The sequence below is a fragment of the Ovis aries genome, chromosome 5 (genome assembly GCF_016772045.2).
Source record: "Ovis aries strain OAR_USU_Benz2616 breed Rambouillet chromosome 5, ARS-UI_Ramb_v3.0, whole genome shotgun sequence".
Classification (NCBI taxonomy): Eukaryota; Metazoa; Chordata; class Mammalia; order Artiodactyla; family Bovidae; genus Ovis; species Ovis aries.
In genome coordinates, this window is record NC_056058.1 from 24,695,602 (window position 1) to 24,708,057 (window position 12,456).

Sequence of the window (12,456 nt, forward strand, 5' to 3'; positions counted from 1 at the left end):
GCAATGATGGCTTTTTTCTTAATTTATAAAACTATGCATGGCAGTTTTACTTTGCCTAGCAAATCAACTTTCCTGAGTTACTTTCAGACATTTTCTGTTGTATTATAAGGCTTTCTTGCTGAGTATTTGTAATCTTAATTTGCTTTTTTTTTTGGTGACTTTTAGTTTTACCTAACAAATTCTGGGGCTCTTTTTGTACACTTCTGTTGCCTTTCTGGTGTTTCATCATCATTATTAAGTTATTTCCACTTTTCTAAGAATTTCAAACCTAAATAATACCAGCAGTGTTGTTTCTTGTCACTTCCAACAAGACCCATTTCTGTCCAGTTCTTCGAATAAGATAACTAGGACATACGATTCTTTTACTTTCTGCTCATTAGTTTTCAATTTATTATATACTGACATAATGTGGCATTTTCACGTTTAAGAATAAGGCAAAAACTTTATTTTCAATGTGTTATAACTATTGTTATTTTCCTAAATGACAAAGCAAAAAAAGATTACCACCAAATAAGATTAGTGTGGATATCTTGAACTAGAAAGCATTTGAAATATTTCACAGCTACACTTTGTGCTAAATATAAAAATAATTGTGTTTCCCATGTGTGAGCATTAAAAGACCCAGTTGGAAAGTCACATAGTATAGCAAGTAGGTCACTATTGATGGTAGAACATGAGACAGGAAATGTCACAGCTAAGATTAGAGGCCAAGCAGTATGTCTCGCCATGCTCGCTGCATTGTTCATCCTAAGAAGTGGAAGAACTCAACAGGGTATAACTAACTTTAGCCCAATTTAAAAGTATTAACAAGGATAGTCTTTTAATCTGTCATTCCCATTTGTTTCTATATAACTCACTTTCCCAGTTGGGCAAACTAATTGAACTGCTTGGGTTTGCACATGAGCAGACCTCTGAATACCAATTAAAATGGTAGCCTTCACATTTTAGAAGTATAAATGGGAAGCAATAATCAGCTATGCACAGTTATAGTAAAAGATATACCTGGTGTTTGAAATTCCTAACAAGGAGTAAGCAGTTAAAAATGAATTCTCAAAAAAAAAAAAAAGAATTCTCTTAAAATCTCATTTATCTTCTTTTGAATGTAAAGTACTATATGGATACAGGAGAAAAGTACACTCTTAGGGAATCCAGTTGCTTTTTACTTTTATTTTTGGGGTAATTTAAGGAAGACCTGGGCTTCCCTGGTGGCTTAGATGGTAAAGAATCTGCCTGCAATGCAAGAGACCTGGGTTTGATCCCTGGGTTGGGAAAATCCCCTGGAAAGGGGAATGGCAACTCACTCCAGTCTTCTTGCCTGGAGAATGCCATGGATAGAGGAGCCTGGAGGCTGGAGGGCTACAATCCATGGGGTCGTAAAGAGTCGGACACGATTGAGTGACTAACATTTTTATGAGGAAGGTTTAATATTTATATGCAAGAATTTTCACCACAGAAAGTCCTAACTTTGCATACATTTGCATATTCTGATTTTAACAAAAGAGAAGGAAAAAAAAGCAGTGCTCTCTGGCATCTGCCTCACACCTTGTTGGGAGGGGCCAGACCAAGATGGAGCCTTGGATTATGAGAGAAGCCGTCCCCTCATGCTAGACTGAGCAACTGAACGCAAGCCCAGAGTGCCGGCACTTATTTGGATGAATAGATGGAGGCATGCCGAGATGACTGAATTTGAATCTGTCTTTAGAGCACTGAGGATTCATTTACTTTCAGCACAGAGTCCTTCACAGAAGTACCCTGGCTCATGGGTTCCATATATTCTGCGTAGATCATTTCACTGCTTGAATCTCAAGGTCTTCCTAGACTCACCTTTTCAAAGGTCATTAACGCAGATTAATACGCTCTGAACTAGGATTATTTCAGGCAGGTTGTAATTTTCAGGAGGTGAGCCGAGTGGTGTGGAGGCTCAATGAAAAAAAATATCTTAACAGTGTTTTTAGTCTTTATTCCTCCTCAGCTTAAGCACAGAGTCTACATTTTTATTCCTGATCCAGGGGAAGTATGTTGAAAAGGGGTTGGAAGCACAGTCTCACAGATTCCCCTGTGGAGTGAAAATCCTAGGAGTGGTTTTCATTTGGCAGGAAGACGTCTGCTGGCTTCTGATTGAAGCAAACACAAGTGATGTGGCTGTGGGGTCTGGTTGCATCACTGTGTGTGCCGTGTTCTTGCCCAAAATGATGTAAGCTGATTGTGAGCGGTAAAGTTAGCTCATCTTCTAGGCCTCTGTTGACAGAGGTTGGTGGGAATGTCCTAGAAAATATTTAGGCGTGCCTGAAATAGATTTTTGCTTTGAAAAATCTCTTTTCTAGTTTCAAAAATGTATGCATAACTGATAAATATTTAAATCCTTACGTGCCTTGTAGAATTCCTTAACACCTTGTGAAATTGGTTATCTAATTTTAGATACTGCTACATGAGACTCCTCTTTGATATCAGTGTAAATGACCAGAGAGTCGAGTATACCATTCTACTTTGACCTCAGTCAGAACCCTGAGCCTGCCTGTGACAAGAGGTAAATATAGAGTAAGTTCCCAGGATCCTTTGTAAACCTTGTATCCCTCTTCTAGGAAAGGAACAGAAAAATGGATCATTTCTATGGACTTGTTCCAATCTAAACAATTTATGATATTATTCATCTTTCAAGGCCATTTGCTTATTTTTCCTTTCTGCAGTGAGAAATACATAAAATTTTCTTGTTGGCACCTTTTAATTGTAACGGCAATACTCATCAGGCTGCTGGTTGTCTTTTTGAGTGCTTTCTATGGCTGTTTCTTTTACCTGTGTTTTATTTTGTTTTGTTTCAATGTTTACTTATTTATTTGACTGTGCTGGGTCTTAGTTGCGGCATGGGAACTTTTAATTGTGACATGTGGGATCTAGATCCCCAAACAGGGAATCAGACCTGGGCCCCTTACATTACTGGACCACCAGAGAAGTCCAGTGTCACATGCAAGAGCTCAAATGCAGTTTGGTCATAAATTTCAAGCAAGGTTATCAGTTCAGTTCAGTTGTTCAGTTGTGTCCGACTCTTTGCGACCCCATGAATCGCAGCACGCCAGGCCTCACTGTCCATCACCAACTCCCGGAGTTCACTCAGACTCACGTCCTTGAGTCAATTCCCGGAGTTCACTCAGACTCACGTCACAGACTCGAGTCAGTGATGCCATCCAGCCATCTCATCCTGGGTTGTCCCCTTCTCCTCTTGCCCCCAATCCCTCCCAGCATCAGTCTTTTCCAATGAGTCAACTCTTCGCATGAGGTGGCCAAAGTACTGGAGTTTCAGCTTTAGCATCATTCCTTCCAAAGAAATCCTGGGGCTGATCTCCTTCAGAATGGACTAGTTGGATCTCCTTGCAGTCCAAGGGACTCTCAAGAGTCTTCTCCAACACCACAGTTCAAAAGCGTCAGTTCTTTGGTGCTCAGCCTTCTTCACAGTCCAACTCTCACATCCATACATGACCACAGGAAAAACCATAGCCTTGACTAGATGGACCTTAGTCAGCAAAGTAATGTCTCTGCTTTTGAATATGCTATCTAGGTTGGTCATAACTTTTATTCCAAGGAGTAAGCCTCTTTTAATTTCAGGTTATCAGTAGGTTTTGTATTTTAACACAAGAAGGGTATAAATAGGGGGGAAAGATGGGGTGGTTGATATTGGTGGGGTGTGGAGGGCCTAGTTCCATGGTGAAAAAAGAATCCATTATGCCAGCATGTAACAGGAACCTAGTTACAATTCACACATTCAATAACCTCTGTCCCTGCATATAGGAAATACAGCATCAATGCTTATAAACCTGTGTGCATGGAAGTAGCACAAATGAAATCTTCATTTATAAGAGCCATCTTGTCACTTTATAAAAGGCCTACTGAAAAGAGTTTATATAATTTTAACTGATATACAAATAACTCTTTACATTATCTTAGGCTCTCTGATGATAGATAATGTTGGTGGAATCTCTCAAAACAACCTAGATTGGATTATTTTTCTTCTTGTCTTTTTGTCAACAAAACTTTCTTTGCAAAGAAAGAAAGACTGAACATCACCTGTAGTCTCTACACCATCCTGTCCTCAAATACAGACATAGCCAATCAAGGTTACTTTCATAAATGTGACTTATCCTTAGTTTTTCTGAAGGACTCTCTGGTTTTGAGAGTGGTTAACATCTGAAAGGAATTAGAGGCTTTGGAATCTCCTTCTTGGGAGTTCTCAAACAACACAAGAGAAGCTAATTTTCAGGGAGGAAAGTTGACTGGACAAAGTTCCAAAGATCATCTTTTGGTCCTGTCTTTATTTTAAAACCTACCTATGTTCTTAAGAGATTTTACTTAACGGTAACCAGATCTTGGCACTGTACAAATAATTTCTTCTAGATGTTTATGTCTGTCCTTCCAGACTCTTGAAACAGGCTCTGGTCTCTGAACTGGGTTGTCTGGCCCCCTGCCCAGTGGATGACTCTTACTGCTGGCTGCAAAGAACACACTGGAGTTCCGGAGCTCCTACCCCTCAGCCGGGCAAATGTAGAAAACAAAAATAATCCAGGTGCTAAAAGATGCTAAATTTAGAAGACTTTTCCCTTCCACATAATAGAGTACAATTTGTTTCTTCTTCCCACACAACCTGGAGCTGTCCAGAACAACCATGAAAACACATGACCCCCCCGCCCCATCCCGTCCCTCCCACTTGCAGCTGTCCAGGCTTGCAAGTGAAATTTGTGTGTGCTGAATTATTTTACTTGGAAACGCATCACAATCACCTGTTTTAATGTTTGTGGAGGCTGAAAACTGCCAGTTCATCTGAGGGGTATGTGAGTGTAGTCTAATCAGGAGACAGAGACTGGCCAACCTTACCTGGTTCTTCTGGATGAATTCAAGAAGGCTCTCTTCCAGCTGACAGAAGATGACTCAGCCAGGTAACCCATCTTCATTCCTCACTCAGTTGACTGTGGTGGGTTTTTCCAGAGCTACCAAGAAACATAAGTTTGGGGGTTATCTAGGAGTTGTTTGAGCAGTCAAACAATGAGAATACCTTTATAGCAGAACATCCATTCATTTTTAATTTTTGAGTTGGAAGTGGCACTGGAGATTGTCTAGATCAGGGTTTAGAAAGTGAAATTTCCATGTTAAACCAATGGAGCATGGGAAAGAAAATACTAGAACTCCTATTCACCTTTTTATATTCCAAAAGTAAGAAAAATTAAATTTTACTACTATATATGAATTTATATTTTCACCCTCCCCTGTTGTTCAAGTCAGGAGACCCTATATTCTGAGGGAGGAGTAAGTTTCCCTCAACATACAAGTGTTGTCTGGGCCCTCACTTGTCTATAGTATGTTGCATTGTATTGGTATGTGTCCAATTAATTTGCAGAATATTCTTAGTTTCAATTAAACTACCTTTCAACAATAACAACCCACCTCCCGCCACCATCACCAAAAAAAAAAAAAAGGCAGGTAGCTTAAAAAGATTCTGACAGAGACAAAGTGTGAATTAAAGATATCACTAATTGTGAAAGCAAGCTCTGGGGAACAATATGAGGACGGAGGAGCGGACACTTCATTCCTGGACACGCTCTTTGATAGCAGCATTGTAAGTTAAAAACAGTAATGGTATGATCCGTTCTGATCAGAAACCAGCCCTCAGATTTCAAAACAAATAACTGAAATACGGACTGATAGCTACTATCATGAAGAAGAATGAACACGTTCCTGATGAGAAATGAAGGTACCATGATTAGAAAAACATGGAAGATAACCTTTGCAACTTTTTTAAACCGATGTTTAAATTCACCTACTAATTGTTATGAAATTTCATAAAACTAAATGGTGGTTTGAACTTCTCTCGACGTCTTTTACTTGTACCCAAAGGTAGAAAAGCAACATATCTTTAGGAAACACTGGTTCTTCCTCTTAATACAACACCAGATATGTTGAAAACAGTGAGTTTCCTTTTCAGAAAATTCTACTGAAAGTATTAGTGAAGATATTGCTGAAGAAGCAAATAGTGTATTAGAACAAGTTATGGGTAGCAAAAGACTTGTTCGACATTGGTAAGATGTTAGATCTAACCTATTGTATTTGTTCATTTCTCTTTAACTGATGACATATATATATATACTAAGTGCTTCTATTTGGTGAGCCACCACTAGGTGAGATTTATTCATAATCTTAATGAAAATGTTTTATGAAAAAAACTGAGTAGCATTTCCTCTTAAGCAGCAGCTGTTGCTTAGAGAAGGATGGCAGGGTAAGGTTACCGGAGATAAATTCATTCACTGCATCATTCATAAGCAAGCAGCCAAGTTGTTGAAGCCAGAGGAACACAGAATGCTGCAGGATGCTGCTTTGTAGTCAACTTTATAAAAATAAAAAGCCTTAATATACAGAGTGGAAGCCATACAATATTTTGAACAAGGTTAAGAAGAGACCATGAAACTTCTATACCTCACAGAGGTTTGCTGGTTATCTTGTGGGAAAATACTTAGTTGTCAAACTTACAGATAAGTTATATTCATTTTTCTTTTAGAGAAAGGAAATGGCTTTGTATTTTGTAACCACTTCTGTGATAATAGGCAACTTGGATAGTATGCTACCTACAGGTCATTAAAAAACAGTTAATTTGTTCTTTCAAAATAAAGGTATCACTTTAAGACGAAGTAAGGAAATAGCTGAATTTGAAAGAAACTCTTATAGAGAGAACATTGTGAAAACAGTGTTTGGAGGTATTTATGTTGTTACATGATTTTATTGCTTAAAATAATGACAGCCATTAAAACCCATCTTTGTAAAATAAATTGAAGTTAAAACTAGACCTTCAATGTAACGTATCACAGATAATAAAACCTAGATTTTTTAAACACAAAGTATATTCAGTCATACTGCCCTTGACAAAATGATGATTGTTTAGTAAGATGAAAAAAGTTTTTACTCTTAGATATAAAGAAAATATTCTTTATTTCATATTTACCTTGTACATTTGTCATTTTGATGTTTGTTTTATAATGTTCCTAATATAATACATGTGTGCACACCTAATACACGAGCATGGTGTGCATGTTCAAAGGCTTTTTACTGTTGGAATTGATGATTCAGTAATTTTGGAAACTAGTGCTAGGCTAAAGATTTTCAAAACTTTTGGGGGCAATAACAGTCACAGAGTCTTTGAAACAATAAAAGATATGCACCCTCTTCTCAGAAATATTACACACATATTCTACCAAATAAAATTTTGTCCAGAATCTTAGGGCAGTCACATGCCTACTGATGGTTATTGTCATGGACTCCATTCAATCCCCAGGCTGAGGATATGAATGACCTAAGGAGTTATGCAACTTACCCACAGTCACCCAGTGACATGATCTGGTCTTTCAATCAAGACTTCCTGAGCATATGTCACTCTAGGCTTTGGTCTGGTTGCTGAGGATGCAGACATGGGGATGGAACTCTAGTTGGGCTCCCAAGAAATTCACAAGCTCCCGGGCAAATCCAACGTGCAACAAATAATCATGATACAATTGATGTCTAGGAAAAACTTGTTTATTTGACTGGCCTTACATAACACTAACTGTCTGGAAATGCAGAGATGGGCAAGACAACCCTTGTAGAAAATCAGGTCCCAATTACTTGCTCCAGCTTCCAGGGCTTTTTCTAACACACCTTTTATATTGCTCAACCCAGTGATGCTACTCATTGGGGTTTTGCAGCTTCGTGCACTAAAGGACGATGTACAAGTAGAGAGGTGAGGCAACGGGGTCACACTCCTTCCTATTTCTAAGCAACCGAAAGCTCTCTCTTTGAGCTTATGTGCACTAAACTTCATGCCTTTGTGCAATAGAGAAATGAACTCTTAAATAAATTGGAAAATGGAAGAAAACAGGGAGTAATAAATGAGGTATGGAATTTTACAAGCTTCATGATCTCCTTCCCCAAAGGCCTGAATCTATGTAATAAGGTAGTAGAATAAATTCCTGCCAAGTCTGAATTTATTCCTATAAAAAAGGGAATGATAGGAATAAAGTAAGTGTGAATTTTCTTTTTCTGCCTAGGTCATTAGTTAGTATATTCTTGAAGGTGATAGGAGTTTTTTCCTACAAATGTTGTGCTCTGTTTAGGGACTAAAAATAAACAGAGCAGCGCAGGGAAATCAGCAAGCATTATTGATCGCTGTCAGAGCCATTTCCACTTTAATGTTTGCAAAAGGCACAACCCAGTGTTGCAAACCTATTTACAGGGAGCAGTTCATCATTCATTGGTCTATATGGGTGAGAAAAACAAGGTGAACTGTCAGATAAATTTTGGTTTATCTTAGGAAATAGAACGAGAAGGGATCTCCTTCAGAATTAGTGAAGCGGGCTCCTCCCATGTGCTCCTGTGGAACAAAGGAAAGACCCGTGGAGTCTGGCGTCTGGGGCTCCCAACCTGAGTGCTGCCTCCGGTTGGACTTTGCTCCATTGGCTGCATCCAGCCTCTCTCAGCTGCAACCTGCCACCTCCTGTCCTGGGAGCAGGGCTAAGAACAAAGGGTGCCTCCCGACCCCTCCTGCCCTTCATTCCTTCCAGCAAGCTCTGTTCCCCGTTGGTCTACATGCTTTTGTGCACATGTATATGTACGTGTGTATGAATGGAATGTTTTGTGGGATCTTCTTTTGGCATTTGGTTCTCTATTCATTTTTGGTGAATTTTTGTAATTTTTTTCTTTCCACTCATTTCTTACCAGAGTCATTTAGTCCTCAAATACTCCTGAAACCCTTATTTTTCTAATTTCCTCCCCACCCTACTCACCAGGCTTCCACCCTTGGGCAGCTTTTTTTTTTTTTTTTTAAACAAGTGTCAGTTGAGTTTAATAAGCGTTAAGTGAGTGCTGGTCACAGCTTCGAGATTTGAGGCTAAAGAGACAAGGCAGAATCTTTGTCCTCAAGCTGCTCAGTCCGGGGGACTTGTGGTCTGTGCTCTGCCTTCTTCTCTCTACTCTAGTTATTGATCGCTCCCTCTAGGCAGAGTTTCTTGCCAGCGTACTCCACTGTAGTAATAGCTAAACGTTGGTTCAGTAGAAATGAATTCTATCTTAAACCCCCAGTGACATCTGATTTGTGAAAAGAACTGGCTTGTAGCAGGCTCACCCACCTTGAAATGTCATTTAAGAAGGGCTTGGATTCTGTGTGTTAAAAATGCCAAGGGGATGCTAATGAGCCTGACCACCTTCTACCCCTCTGCAGTGATGTTATTTCACTCGAGGGCATGGCTGTCCAGGCTCTGGGAAATGGCCTGTTGATTGTTTTCACTCTGCTGTGGTGGTTTTAGTGCTAGTAGAGCACTGGAATGCTAAAATAACTAACCATTTTAAAAACAGTACATAAACAGACAAGGAAACCAACTCTGATGCTGGGAAAGATTGAAGACAGGAGGAGAAGGGGACGGCAGAGAATGAGATGGTTGGACGGCATCAATAACTCAATGGACATGAGTCTGAGCAAACTCCAGGAGACTGTGAAGAACAGGGAAGCCTGGTGTGCTGAAGTCCATGGGGCGGCAAAGAGTCAGACAAGACTGAGTGACTGAAAGACCAACTCTGACTATGTGTGGTAACAGTTCACTTTAGTTTGGGGCTGGTAAAATTGCTTTCCATCATCTCTGTGTCCATCTCTTCCCTTTAGATCTTTTCTAAGTTCCTCTGTTCATCCAAATACAACGTCAGTTTATTTTCAATGAAAGAGGCACCAAGGATAGTGACAGGCAGTTCATCTTCCACAGTCACAAAACTATGCCAGTTGTATATAGGCCAGACTTCAATCAAGCAATAGGGACGGAACTTGAAAACTAATAAACATCTTAAATATAACCCTCATCTCTGTCCCTCAGTCTTTCTGATAATCACCAGACAAACGGTTATCAGGGCTGAGATAATGTGAGCTCTTTACCCTCCAGGGCCTTGCTGTGTGGATGGAATTCTTCACTGGTTTCATCACTCGTGACAGGGCTAATTTCTTTCTTGTGGCTGGGTACTGCTGGTTTCCCAGATTCATTCTTGAAATCCTTTTGCACCATGTCACTCTTCAGTACGGCTACTCAATCCATCCTTTGTCTTCCTCTGTTTCTCATGCCATACCCTCTGGAATATGTCACTATGCGTGGCGTCCGTTCTGTCCTGTCTCGGAGTGGCATGCCTCCAGATGATTACAGCTGTCTTCCTAGAACCTTATACAGAGTAATTCATTCTTGCCTCTTTCAAAGAGCAGCGATGCTATGAAGCCACTGGCATTGCCAACTCCAAAGTATTCCTCATTTTTCCTTCATGTTATATCACTGCCCAGCATTCCAGACTAATAAAAGCTGCTGGGATCAAATTTACCATGATTTCCTTGCATGTTATAAGCACCCTGATGACTGGCTGTTGCATAGCAAATAGACTGTACATGGACAAAAATGGAAGCAAGGCAACCAATTAGGAGATTACTGCAATAATTCAAGGAGATCTATCAATGACTTGAATTAGGTGACAGTAGTGAGGCTGGAATTGGAGAAGGAAATGGCAACCCACTCCAGGGTTCTTGCCTGGAGAATCCTAGGGACAGAGGAGCCTAGTGGGCTGCACAGAGCCTATGGGGTCGCACAGAGTCAGGCACAACTGAAGCCACTTAGCAGCAGCAGCCATCAGGCTGGAGAGAAGTGTGGAATTTCAAGGTGGCAGAACAAACGATTTGAAAGTGAATTGAAAATGTGGCATGAGGAATGGAATGAGGAAGCATGACGCCTCCTAAGTTTTGGGGAGAAGGAGGTTAATAAGGGAGGTGTGCTGAAGGGGAGGGGAATAGAGAGAGCACAAATAAAGTTGGTTAAATGATGCTAAGGATCTCTTTCAATTCACTAGTGAGAATTTGGCTTAAGATCATTAATACTGAAATATATGTATTAGCCTCTTGAAATCTATAAAGTTGAGAATGACTCTGAGGCATTGTTATTATTTTGCTTTGGTTCCATAATATGGCTACCATGGAGTGGGCTGATTTCTGTGCAGTGTGGGACATTAGTGATAGGTAAGTTCTTTGACTAGATCTGATAGAGTGCCTGATGAACTATGGAAGGAGGTTCGTGACATTATACAGGAGACAGGGATCAAGACCATCCCCAAGAAAAAGAAATGCAAAAAAGCAAAATGGAGGAGGAGGAGGCCTTACAAATACCTGTGAAAAGGAGAGAAGCTAAAGGCAAAGGAGAAAAGGAAAGATATACCCATTTGAATGCAGAGTTCCAAAGAATAGCAAGGAGAGATAAGAAAGTCTTCCTCAGCGATCAGTGCAGAGAAATAGAGGAAAACAATAGAATGGGAAAGAACAGAAATCTCTTCAAGAAATTTAGAGATACCAAGGGAACATTTCATACAAAGATGGTCTCAATAAAGGACAGAAATGGTATGGACCTAACAGAAGCAGAAGATATTAAGAAGAGGTGGCAAGCATACACAGAAGAACTGTACAAAAGGGATCTTCATGACCCAGATGATCACAATGGTGTGATCACTCATCTAGAGCCAGACATCCTGGAATGTGAAGTCAAGTGGGCCTTAGAAAGCATCACTGTGAACAAAGCGAGTGGAGATGATGGAATTCACTTGAGCTATTTCAAATCCTAAAAGATGATGCTGTGAAAGTGCTGCACTCAATATGCCAGCAAATTTGGAACACTCAGCAATGGCCACAGGACTGGAAAAGGTCAGTTTTCATTCCAATCCCAAAGAAAGGCAATGCCAAAGAATGCTCAAACTACTGCACAATTGCACTCATCTCACGCACTAGTAAAATAATACTCAAAATTCTCTAAGCCAAGCTTCAGCAATACCAAGTTCAGTGAAGCATGAACTTCCAGATGTTCAAGCTGGATTTAGAAAAGGGAGAGGAACCAGGGATCAAATTGCCAGCATCTGCTGGATCATGGAAAAAGCGAGAGTTCCAGAAAAACATCTGTTTCTGCTTTATTGACTATGCCAAAGCCTTTGACTGTGTGGATCACAATAAACTGTGGAAAATTCTGAAAGAGATGGAAATACCAGACCACCTGACCTGACTCTTGAGAAACCTGTATGCAGGTCAGGAAGCAACAGTTAGAACTGGACATGGAACAACAGACTGGTTCCAAATAGGAAAAGGAGTACATCAAGGCTCTATATTGTCACCCTGCTTCTTTAACTTACATGCAGAGTACATCATGAGAAACCCTGGGCTGGAGGAAGCACAAGCTAGAATCAAGATTGCCGGGAGAAATATCAATAACCTCAGATATGCAGGTGACACCACCCTTATGGCAGAAAGTGAAGAAGAACTAAAGAACCTCTTGATGAAAGTGAAAGAGGAGAGTGAAAAAGTTGGCTTAAAGCTCAACATTCAGAAAACTAAGATCATGGCATCCGGTCCCATTACTTCATGGCAAATAGATGGGAAAACAATGGAAA

General features: G+C 40.1%; 1 protein-coding gene and 1 long non-coding RNA gene across 4 annotated transcripts in view; one reads left to right on the forward strand and one right to left on the reverse strand.

Annotated features, from left to right (window-relative positions):
- LOC106991187 (uncharacterized) overlaps positions 1–12,456 on the reverse strand; it is a 278,139-nt gene that overhangs the window by 206,898 nt on the left and 58,785 nt on the right. Inside the window, exon 3 of the long non-coding RNA XR_009600668.1 lies at positions 4,864–4,976. This is a non-coding gene — a long non-coding RNA (uncharacterized LOC106991187). The remainder of the gene's footprint in view (positions 1–4,863; positions 4,977–12,456) is intronic.
- The window catches only part of MARCHF3 (membrane associated ring-CH-type finger 3), a 154,421-nt gene that overhangs the window by 14,221 nt on the left and 127,744 nt on the right, over positions 1–12,456 (forward strand). Inside the window, exon 2 of one of the 3 annotated variants that reach the window (XM_042250289.1) lies at positions 2,419–2,527. The exons of the other annotated variants lie outside the window; for them this stretch is intronic. The gene's annotated coding sequence lies outside the window, so the exon portion shown is untranslated. The remainder of the gene's footprint in view (positions 1–2,418; positions 2,528–12,456) is intronic. 3 annotated transcript variants of the gene reach the window in all.